Consider the following 13258-nt stretch of genomic DNA (forward strand, 5'->3'; position numbering starts at 1 on the left):
GTATCTTTGATTTTCATAGTAAATGTCATAACAGCGATTTCCTTAAAAGATATTTTCCAAGGCTAACTGAAAGAGAATGTCACCTTCCATCTCAGTTACCTATAAAAGGAGGAATTTGAACTCTGTCGATACTCACTCAACCATCGGTGGCCACTGATCATAGAGGTTCAACTATGAAGAGTCTGGTAAGTTTCCCAAGAGATTCAAGGTTACACTTCATCAAACACATATATAGCCTATATGTCTGTATTTACACACACACACACACACACACACACACACATATATATATATATATATATATATATATATACATATATATATATATATATATATATATATATATATATATATATATATATATATATATATATATATATATATATATATATATATATATATATATATATATATATATATATATATATATATATATATATATATATATGAACATGTGTCTTCATCTGTAATTTAAGTGTTGTATTAAGCTAAAATTCTCATAAAAACTATTTACAGGACAAAAATAGTATTCCTATGGGCATATCCTATTTTTTTTAATTTAAGAACAATTTTGTCTATTGAATATGGAGCATGCACAATACTTGATAGGTGTAGCATTAATGGTATGCATTGAAATAGAAGAGTGAACAATGATCTTTATTCCAGGTGATTGTGCTCTTGGCGGTTGCCGCTTGCGCTACTAAAATTGAGAAGCGAGAGGCGGAGCCTGGTTATGGGAGCTATAGCCATGTGACGACCTATCACCGCCCTTCTTATGGCTATGGTAACTCCCATCACCATCACAAGCGATCTGCTGATCCAGAACCTGAAGCTGAACCTTCCTATGGCTACGGTAAATCCCATGGGCACAGCAGCTACCACCCAGTGAGCTATGGCTATTCTAATCACTATCACAAAAGATCTGCTGATCCTGAACCTGAAGCTGAACCTTCCTATGGCTACGGTAAATCCCATGGGCACAGCAGCTACCATCCAGTGAGCTATGGCTATTCTAATCACTATCACAAAAGATCTGCTGATCCTGAACCTGAAAATCTGAACAGCAGCTTCCATCCAGTGAGCTATGGTAAATCCCTATCACAAAAGATCTGCATCCTGAGCAGCTACCACCCAGTGAGCTATGGCTATTCTAATCACTATCATAAGAGATCTGCTGATCCTGATCCTGAAGCTGAACCTTCCTATGGCTACGGTAAATCCCATGGGCACAGCAGCTACCATCCAGTGAGCTATGGCTATTCTAATCACTATCACAAAAGATCTGCTGATCCTGAGCCTGAAGCTGAACCTTCCTATGGCTATGGTAAATCCCATGGGCACAGCAGCTACCATCCAGTGAGCTATGGCTATTCTAATCACTATCACAAAAGATCTGATCTGCTGATCCTGAACCTTCTTACCAGTTACAGCCATGGATATCATACTACAGTCTACCATAAAAAGATCCATCATATGGTTACAGCCATGGTGGATATCACTGCAGCACCAAGAGTCTCGCTGAATTTCAGAATGTTGATCAATGAGTGTTTCATTTCTCCAAAAATATAAAGAATAAGAAATGGAAAGTTTGCGCATTTATTCAACCCCATCAAAATTTCAGATATGCTTCACTACAAAATACATAAACTTTGCTAACACTTAATAAATGAAATAATTCCACTGAAATATGACAACAATCTCTTTGTGAAATGTCATCAATATTACTACCATTTATTGTTAATAATATTTAAATTTTGCGCCTAATTGATTATTTAAATGTGTCATGCGCTACATAGATTAATTGTTGAAAATTATTACTCAAGGAATATATTGCAGAATGTTGTGCTATAATTAGATGAATATTTTAGGATTTGAAAATCGTTGTGTCTGTAGTACCTTAGTTGACTCAAGAAATGGGATGAAATTCTGCATCATTAAGGTCTACGCTTGAGCAACGAAAATGTCTGTTTAATTAGGAATTTCAGGAAGTCGTAAAAGTCATTTCATAGTATCTTCAACTGATGTCTTGTTGGACAAACGTTCGAGTTCTTCACAGCTTGAAAAATTTGCTTGTCCGAGGAGGTTCTAAAATTACTCTGTATCCCAGACTCAATTGCCCTTCTCTAACGTATTGATTCACTCCATCTAAATTGATATTATACAGATGTGAGACATAACACACCCGTGTCTCAGCCTCCTTTCCTACACCAACCCAGTCACAGACCTGCCTGTGATTCTAACACAAGTTCTGCATTCACTATGAGAAATATAATTTTCACAAACTCCTTTGTTTATCCCTAAATCTAATGCTTAGCTCCTTTACTAGAAGAAAAGGCAGTTTATTGTTTCAAAAACCAAGCCATTAGGGTAATGGGGTTGTCCCTGAAGATTATAATTAATCTTTTTAAATAAGCCATCACCTCCCATGTTATATCCATCAGGTTAGGAAACAATGTAATAATGACCTGTGCCAGGGGAACCATTAAAATCCGACTTGACATTAAGGGCTGGGAACCTGGTATTATTCTAGTCTGGCAGATTTACTAAGCCTAGGAGGGGTCCACCCCTAGAATCTAGTTCCTCCAGTGACACGGCTCAGTGGATGACCAAACAATTCATTTATGCCATTGCTGCACAGCTGCAGCATCATCATCATCAAGAAGAAATTATTCTTAAAAACATCAGTATGCCACACATTCAACCTGCAGCAGTCAAAACACTAATAAATCACTTATGGAGGTGAACAATGATAAATTCCACCTCTGATTATAGCAGCCAAATTAAAGTACCCCCAATAAATACGTTAAAAATCAGCACAAGCACTCAAGCTTATCTTAGACTCCCATTTTGTAAACAAGCTTCCTGAGATATACATCACACACTCCTGCCTGCAACTTAGAGTTCATTCCTTGATGACAGGGTACAAACAACGTTGTTTTTATACGATTAATATACGAGATTTATTTTTAACCCAAAAGTAAGAGATTTACTGAATTTTTCACAAGGGTAAGAATGACTCGTTTTCTTAGAAAAACACAGCTTATAATTTTTACAAGTATATACAAAAAACACAGGGAATACGTTGGCAGACAGAAAAAAATGGTTGTATTTACTAATTATTTAAGGTAATTTGTTTGGCTTCTGTAGGTATGACTGTTGGTATAAAAAGTGAAATTTATCCTTATCCACTTCTACAAGAACTTTATCATTGGCGTGAGAACTGTAGATTGAAGGTATGATAATCATTGGTGCTTACAAGAACAGATATTCTTCATGATTTTTTTAAGTTCTCTGCAGCAATAACTTCAATCAATTGTAATCGGTCATCTACCTACCCACGTCACTGGAGGAGCCAGATCTTTGCAGTGTACCTTGACAGTAGCATATTGAAGTTGCTAGACTATAGCAGTAACAGGTTCCCACCCCCGAATTTCGAATGGAATTGTTATGGTTCCCTGATACAGATCACCAACGTGTTGTTTCCACACCTATTGGTCATAGCATGGGAAGTGCTGGCACAAAGATTAAAGATAGTCTTCGGGAAGAACACTACTTCCACAAGGGCTTGGCATTTTGAGATAATGAACTAGGCTGCTTTTTAATCCATTAAAGAAGATCCTTGGATTCGATGAATTAAACAAAAATTTCGAACATTTTCATCATTCTAGTCTGAGTAATGTAAACATAGTACAAACGGAAGTTTAATTAGAGAAGAAAAGCTGGTACAAGTATTCGTGGGTAATTAAGACCAGTGAGTTTGTTGAAATGAGGTTAGAAGAACGTAATCTTTAACAGATAATGGTTATAAAATGGTACTAATGACAAAGCTGAATAAGCATATGAAAAGTAAGTAAAATTCCAGGATCGGGTCATGAAGTTAGCAGCGAGCATGATTGGTATTAGCGGGGTGGGAAGAAGGAATAAAATCATCAATTGGTGAAATAAGGAAGTTTTAGATTCAGTGAAGGAAAATCAGGTATCATTTAAGGTAAAATTGCCAGACGGGAGAGCATAGCTATTGATTTTTAGAGATACTGCAGATGGATAAGACGGTCCAGAACAGCGGGAGAACGAAAACAATGAATGCAATAACAAAAATAGAAGGGAGAAGGTGAGCAAAGACATTAGAGAAAATAAGTTATATTGTAAAGAAGTAAATGCATAAAAAATTTAATGTGAAAAGGAATCACAACATACAAATTTCGCTGAACGCAATACTTTCTGAAGAGACCACAGTTCAGATTCATCAGAGAGAATAGTTTGGAGATTTCTTGTTTCTAGAAAAGATAACAGAGACAGAACTGAACGATGTAAGAGAGGAATGGTTTGCATGGTTACTTCTAGCAACTTTGCCATTTGTGGTCGCAATTCAAGGTAACCCAAAAATTTAGGTTCTGAAATGAATCCACGACCACAAATCGATTCACAGATATTATTGTAATTTACCATACATATATGTATATATACATATATGTATGTATGTATATATATATATATATATGTATATAATATATATGTATATTTATATATATGTATTTATATAATATATATATATATATATATATATATATATATATATATATATATATATATATATATATATATATATATATATATATATATATATATATATATATATATATATATATATATATATATATATATATATATATATATATATATATATATATATATATATATATATATATATATATTACATACACACTATAATATATATGTATATATGTACATATATATATACATATACATATAAATAAACATAAGATAGTAATGAATAGCTAATATATACATATAGATATATATATATATATATATATAGGGTATATATTTAAATTTTTTTATAGCATCGTTAACTCATTATATTGTTCTGCCCTTTTTCTTGTGAATTTAACAGCCATATTATTTTTTAAAGTGTTTACCGGAAACGATTGTGTCTTTGATTTTCATAGTAAATGTCATAACAGCGATTTCCCTAAAAGGTACTTTCCAAGGCTAACTGAAAGAAAATGTCACCTTCCATCTCAGTTACCTATATAAGGAAGAACTTGATTCAGTCGATACTCACTCAACCATCGGTGGCCACTGATCATAGAAGTTCAACTATGAAAAGTCTGGTAAGTTTCCTAAGAGTTTCAAGGTTATACTTCATCAAACACATATGCAAATGTCTGTAATTTAAACGTTCCATTAAGCTAAAACACTCTTAAAAACTATTTGCACGACAAAAATAGTGTTCTTATGGGCTTACTTGACTTTTTAAATTTAAGAACAATCTTGTCTATTGAGTATGGAGCACAGAAGATGTTTGATAGTGGTAGTGTTTATAATCTCATTACCTATCCATATTGAAATAGAAGAACTAGCAGCGATCTTTATTCAGGTGATTGTGCTGTACTTTAAATGTTCTGAAATTGAGAGCTAAAACAGCCTGGTTAAAACTTATGGCCATGACGACCTATCATCGCCCTTCTAATGGCTGCATCCCATCACCATTTTAATCTGCTAAGAACAATCCTTCCTGTCTGTTGAAATCCCATGGGCACAGCAGCTACCACCCAGTGAGCTGTAGCTATTCTAATCACTATCATTACCTATCTGCATGATCCTGAAACCTGAAGAACTGAACCTTTTTATTCCAGGTGATTGTGCACAGCAGCTACCACCCAGTGAGCTACTATTCTAATCACTATCGTAAGAGAGGCTGAGCCTGAACCTAAGCTGAACCTTATGGCTATGTGACGACCCATCATCGCCCTTCTTATGGCTATGGTAACTCCCATCACCATCACAAGAGATCTGCTGATCCAGAACCTGAAGCTGAACCTTCCTATGGCTGCGGTAAATCCCATGGGCACAGCAGCTACCACCCAGTGAGCTATGGCTATTCAAATCACTATCACAAGAGATCTGCTGATCCTGAACCTGAAGCTGAACCTTCATATGGCTATGGTAAATCCCATGGACACAGCAGCTACCACCCAGTGAGCTATGGCTATTCTAATCACTATCACAAGAGATCTGCTGATCCTGAACCTTCTTATGGTTACAGCCATGGATATCACACTACAGTCTACCATAAGCCATCATATGGTTACAGCTTCAGCCATATCACTGGTGGAGTCTCACTGAATTTGAGAATTGTTGATCAGTGAGTGTTTCATTTCTCGAAAAATATAAAGAATAAGAAATGGAAAGTTTGCGCATTTATTCAACCCCATCAAAGTTTCAGATACATTTTATGATAAAGTACACAAGCTTTGCTTGAACAGATTTTATTCTAATTAAAATCATTGTTGGTCTGCTAACACTTAATAAATAAAATAATTTTACTGAAATATGACAAAAATCTCTTGGTGAAGTGTCATCAATATCACTACCATTTATTGTCAATGATATTTAAATTTTGTGTCTAAGTAATTATTTAAATGTGTCATGTGCAACGTAGATTAATTGATGAAAATTATTACTCAAGGAATATACTCCAGAATGTTGTGCTATAATTGGATGAATATTTTAGGATTTGAAAACCGTTGAGTCTGTAGTACCTTAGCTGATACAAGAAATGGGATGAAATTCTGCATCATTAAGGTCTACGCGTGAGCAACGATAATGCCTGTTTAATTGGGAATTTCAGAAAGACATAAAAGTCATTTCATAGTATCTTTAACTGATGTCTTGCTGGAAAAACGTTCGAGTTCTTCACAGCTTAAAAAAACTGTTTGTCCGAGGAGGTTCTGAAATGAATCTGTATCCCAGAATAGAGCAAATGAAAATAGAGCATTTCTTGCTCTACGCACCTCCTGCCCTCGCCACGCACATAGGGGAGAAGGAGCCTACGACGTTGGTGGATTGAATTCACATAAAAACACAAAAACTTAGACACGCATATGCACAAACACACACAAAGACGATCCCTTTCCTTATCCCACACTTTTGTACCTATATCCATTTGCCCTTCTCTGACGTATTGCTTCACTCCATCTAAATTGACATTAAACAGATGTGAGACACAACACACTCGTGTTTCATCCCCTTTTCCTACATCAGCCCAGTCACGGTCCTGCCTGTGATTCTAACACATGTTCTTCATTCACTTTGAGAAATATAACTATCATAAACGCAATTATAATCCCTAAATATAATCCTTAGCTCCTTTACTAGATGAAAAGGCAGTTCATTGCTTCAAAACCCAACCCCTTGTGGAAATAAGGTTGGCCCATATGACATTCAGGGATGGGAACCTGGTACTACTCAAAGCTGGTACCTTCTCTAAGCCAAGTCGAGGTCCACCCCTAGAATCTAGTTCCTCTAGTGACACAGGTCAGTGGATGACTAAACAAGTTATTTAGGCTATTGCTGCCGAGCTACAGCATTCAACCTGCATCAGTCCAGACACTAAGAAATCTCTCATGGAGGAAAATAATGATAAATCTCACCTCTGATTTACAGCAGCCAGATTACAGTACCCCCAACAAAAACCTTAAACATTCAGTACAAATACCCCAACTTGTCTTGTATTCCCAGTTTGTAAACAGGCTTCCTAAGATATACATCACACACTCCTGCCTACAGTTTATTGCTTATACATGAAGACAGGGTACAAACACCTTTTTCTTTTTAACTCAAAAGAAAATTATTTTTGATCAAGTGAAGTAACAACGACATATGGTATTCATTTTAAACCAAAAAGTAAGAGATTTGCTGTAATTTTCACAAGGGTAACAATGCCACGTTGTCTTAGAATAATACAGCTTTTAATTTTTACAAGTATATACATAAAAAACAAAGAGAATATGTTGACAGAAAAAAATGGTTGTACTTGCTAAATATTGAAGGTATTTATTTGGCATCTCTAGGTATGACTGTTTATATCAAAAGTAGAATTTATCCTTATCCACTTCTATAAAGATTCATCAGTTGCATGACGACTGCGGATTGAAGGTGTGATAATCGTTGGTGTTTACAATAACGGATATTCTTCCTGATTTTTTTTTATTCTGTGCAGCAATAACCTCAGTCATTTGTAATCAGTCATCTACCTACCCACGTCACTGGAGGAACCAAATCTTTGCAGTGTACCTTGACAGTAGCCTAGTGAAGTTGCTAGACTATAGCAGTAACAGGTTCCTACCCCCGAATTTTGAATGGAATTGGTGTAGTTCCCCTGATACAGCTCACCAACGCGTTGTTTCCACACCTATTGGTCATAGCAAGGGAGGTGCTGGCCCAAAGATTAATGACAGTCCTCGGGGAAGAACGCTACTTCCACAAGGGATAGGCATTTTGAGAAAATGAACTAGACTGCTTTTTTTATCCAGTAAAAAAGATAATGATTAGATTCGATGAATTAAACAAAGAATTCGAACATTTTCATCATTCTAGAGATTTTAGAATATATATACAACATATATACATTCATACATACATACATACATACAACACACACATATACATATTATATTTATACATATATATGTGTATGTGTGTGTTAGCACAGAGTCATTGGAAAAATTAGCTGATGTAAGAATGTTAGAAGAGGCTGCAGATAATAACAGATAAGCCTGGGTGATGTAAACATAGTATACACGGAAGTGCAATTAGAGAAGAAAAGCTGGTACATGTATTCATGGGTAATAAAGACCAGTAAGTTTGTTGAGAATGAGGTTAGAAGAACGTAATTTGCAACAGATAATAGTTATAAAATGGCACTAATGACGAAGCTGAATAAGCATATGAAAAGTAAGTAAAATTCGAGAACCGGGTCATGGAGTTAGCAGCGAGCATGAGTGGTATTAGGAGGGTGGGAGGAAGGAATAAAATTAATAATTGGTGAATTGGTTTTAGATTTAGTGAAGGAAAATCAGGTATCATTTAAAGTAAAATTGCTAGACGGGAGAGCAAATTGATTTTTATGAATACTACAGATGGATAAGACGGTACAGAAGAAAGCGAGAGAACGAAAACAATGAATACAATAACAAAAATAGAAGGGAAAAGTTTAGCAAGAACAGTAGAGAAAATAAGTTATATTGTAAAGAAGTAAATCCATAGAAAATTTAATGAGAAAAGGAGTCTCAAAATCCAAGTTTCGCAGAATGAAATACTTGCTGAAGAGACCACAGTTCTGATTTATCTGAGAGAATATTTTGGAGATTTCTTGTTTCTGGAAAAGATAAGAGAGGCAGAGTTGAACGGTGTAAGAGAGGAATGGGTTGTATAGCTTATTCTAGCACCTTTGCCCTTTGTGGTTACAATTCAAGGTAACCCAAAAATTTAGGTTCTGAAATGAATCCACGGCCACAAATCGATTCACTGATATTATTGTAATTTACCATATATATATATATATATATATATATATATATATATATATATATATATATATATATATATATATATCATATATATATATATATGTATATATATATATATATATAAGTATATATATAAAATGTATATGCGCATATGCTCATACATTTTGGGTCATGTATATGCATAGGTTATCCTCTCACAATAAAAAATCCTCTTCAAAGACGAAGATAGTAATGGATAGCTTTAATATAGAAATGAAGTAGATAAGTTTATAAGTATTTGCAATCAGATGTTCAGTGTAATTACAAATATTCACTTCAACGTAAAAAAAAATCATTCACTTGAAAATTTTTTTTTTATAGCATCGTTCACTCATTCTATTGTTCTGCCCATTTTCTTGTGAATTTAACAGCCATATTATTTTTTAAAGTGTTTACCGGAAACGATTGTGTCTTTGATTTTCATAGTAAATGTCATAACAGATTTCCTAAAAGGTACCTTCCAAGGCTAACAGAAAGAGAATGTCACCTTCCATCTCAGTTACCTATATAAGGAAGAACTTGATTCAGTCGATACTCACTCAACCATCGGTGGCCACTGATCATAGAAGTTCAAATATGAAGAGTCTGGTAAGTTTCCCAAGAGATTCAAGGTTATACTTCATGAAACACATATGTATATGCCTGTATTTACAGCGTATTATGTATGTATATATATATATATATATATATATATATATATATATATATATATATATATATATATATATATATATATATATATATATATATATATATATATATATATATATATATAAGAATATGTGTCTTCATCTGTACTTTAAATGTTCTATTAAGCTAAAACACTCTTAAAAACTATTTAAAATACAAAAATAGTGTTCTTATGGGCAAACTTGACATTTTAAATTAAAGAACAATCTTGTCTGTTGAGTATGGAGCACAGAAGATACTTGATAGTTGTAGCATTTATAGTCTCATTACCTATCCATATTGAAACAGAAGAACTAGCAACGATCTTTATTCCAGGTGATTGTGCTCTTGGCGGCTGCCGCTTGCGCTACTGAAATTGAGAAGCGAGAGGCGGAGCCTGGTTATGGAAGTTATGGCCGTGTGACGACCTATCATCGCCCTTCTTATGGCTATGGTAACTCCCATCACCATCACAAGCGATCTGCTGATCCTGAAGCTGAAGCTGAACCTTCATATGGTTACGGTAAATCCCATGGGCACAGCAGCTACCACCCAGTGAGCTATGGCTATTCTAATCACTATCACAAGAGATCTGCTGATCCTGAAGCTGAAGCTGAACCTTCATATGGTTACGGTAAATCCCATGGGCACAGCAGCTACCACCCAGTGAGCTATGGCTATTCTAATCACTATCACAAGAGATCTGCTGATCCTGAACCTGAAGCTGAACCTTCATATGGTTACGGTAGTTACGGAATCCCATGGGCACAGCAGCTACCACCCAGTGAGCTATGGCTATTCTAATCACTATCACAAGAGATCTGCTGATCCTGAACCTGAAGCTGAACCTTCCTATGGCTGCACGGTAAATCCCACGGGCACAGCAGCTACCACCCAGTGAGTTATGGCTATTCTAATCACTATCACAAGAGATCTGCTGATCCTGAACCTGAAGCTGAACCTTCCTATGGCTACGGTAAATCCCACGGGCACAGCAGCTACCACCCAGTGAGTTATGGCTATTCTAATCACTATCACAAAAGATCTGCTGATCCTGAACCTGAAGCTGAACCTTCCTATGGCTACGGTAAATCCCATGGGCACAGCAGCTACCACCCAGTGAGCTATGGCTATTCTAATCACTATCACAAGAGATCTGCTGATCCTGAACCTGAAGCTGAACCTTCATATGGTTACGGTAAATCCCATGGGCACAGCAGCTACCACCCAGTGAGCTATGGCTATTCTAATCACTATCACAAGAGATCTGCTGATCCTGAACCTGATCCTGAATCTTCTTATGGTTATAGCCGTGGATATCACACTACAGTCTACCATAAGCCATCATATGGTTACAGCCATGGTGGATATCACTGAAGCACCAAGAGTCTCACTGAATTTCAGAATGTTGATCAATGAGTGTTTCATTTCTCGAAAAATATAAAGAATAAGAAATGGAAAGTTTTCGCGTTTATTCAACCCCATCAAAGGTTTCAGATACATTTCATGACAACACTAGCTTTGCTTGAACAGATTTTATTCTAATTAAAATCATTGTTGGTCTGCTAACACTTAATGAATGAAATAATTCCACTGAAATATGACAACATTCTCTTGGTGAAATGTCATCAATATCACTACCATTTATTGTCAATAATATTTAAATTTGGTGTCTAAGTAAATATTTAAGTGTCATGTACTACATAGGTTAATTGTTGAGAATTATTACTCAAGAAATATATTGCAGAATGTTGTGCTATAATTGGATGAACATTTTAGGATTAAAAAACCGTTGAGTCTGTAGTACCTTAGCTGACACAAGAAATGGGATGAAATTCTGTATCATTAATGTCCACGCTTGACCAACGATAATGTCTGTTTAATTGGGAATTTCAGAAAGTCTTAAAAGTCATTTCGTGGTATCTTTAACTGATGTCTTGTTGGACAAACGTTCGAGTTCTTCACAGCTTAATAGATTTGCTTGCACGAAGAGGTTCTGAATGATTCTGTATCCCAGACTCAATTCACATAAAAACAAACACTTAGACTCGCATATACAAACACACATGCAAAAACACGAAGACGATCCCTTTTCTTATCCAATAGTTTTGCACCCTTATCCATTTGCCCTTCTCTGACGTACTTCTTCATTCCATCTAAATAGACATTAAACTGATGTGAGACATCACACCCGTGTTTCAGCCCCTTTTGCTACACCAGCCCAGTCACAGTGCTGTCTATGACTCTAACACATGTTTTCCACTCTGAGAAATATAATGATCACAAACTGCTTTGTTTAATCCCTAAATCTAATCCTTAGCTCCTTTACTAGATGAAAAGTCAGTTTATTGTTTCAAAAACCAAGCCATTAGGGTAATGAGGTTGTCCCTGAAGATTATAATTAGTCTTTTGAAATAGGTTATCACCTCCCATTTTATGTCCATCAGGTTAGGAAACAATGTACTAATGACCTGTGCCAGGGGAACCATAAAAATCCTACTTGACATTCAGGGCTGGGAACCTGGTACTACTCTAGTCTGGCAGATTTACTAAGCCTAAGAGAGGTACACCCCTAGAATCTAGTTTCTCCTTTGACACGGGTCAGTGGATGACCAAACAATTTATTTAGGACAGTGCTTCACAGCTGCAACATCAATCATCAAGAAGTATTATTTTTATAAACGTCAGTATGCCACACATTCAACCTACAGCAGTCCAAACACTAATAAATCTCTTATGGGGGTGAACAATGATCCCAGATGATAGTACCCCAAACAAATACGTTAAATTTCAGTACAACCACATCACCTTGTCTTGTATTCCCATTTTGTAAACAAGCTTCCTGAGATATACATCACACACTCCTACCTGCACCTTAGTGTTCATTCTTGACAACAGGGTACAAAACATTGTTTTTATTCTGTTAACAAGTGAGATATATTTTTAACCCAAAAGTAAGAGATTTACTGAATTTTTCGCGAGGGTAAGAATGACACGTCTTCTTAGAAAAATACAACTCATAATTTTTATAAGTGTATACAGAAAAACACAGGGAATACGTTGTCAGACAGAAAAAAAAGGTTGTATTTGCTAATTATTTAAGGTAATAATTGTTTGGCTTCTGTAGGTATGACTATTGGTTTCAAAAGTGAAATTTATCCTTATCCACTTCTATAAGAAATTTATCGGTGGCATGACGACTGCAGATTGAGGGT

General features: G+C 35.5%; 1 pseudogene; it reads left to right on the forward strand.

Moving 5' to 3' along the window:
* The first annotated feature begins 173 nt into the window (after nucleotides 1–173).
* On the forward strand, nucleotides 174–11420 carry LOC136837644 (hornerin-like; annotated as a pseudogene).
* The last annotated feature ends 1838 nt before the right edge of the window (nucleotides 11421–13258 follow it).

The sequence above is a fragment of the Macrobrachium rosenbergii genome, chromosome 59 (genome assembly GCF_040412425.1).
Source record: "Macrobrachium rosenbergii isolate ZJJX-2024 chromosome 59, ASM4041242v1, whole genome shotgun sequence".
In the NCBI taxonomy this organism is placed as follows: domain Eukaryota; kingdom Metazoa; phylum Arthropoda; class Malacostraca; order Decapoda; family Palaemonidae; genus Macrobrachium; species Macrobrachium rosenbergii.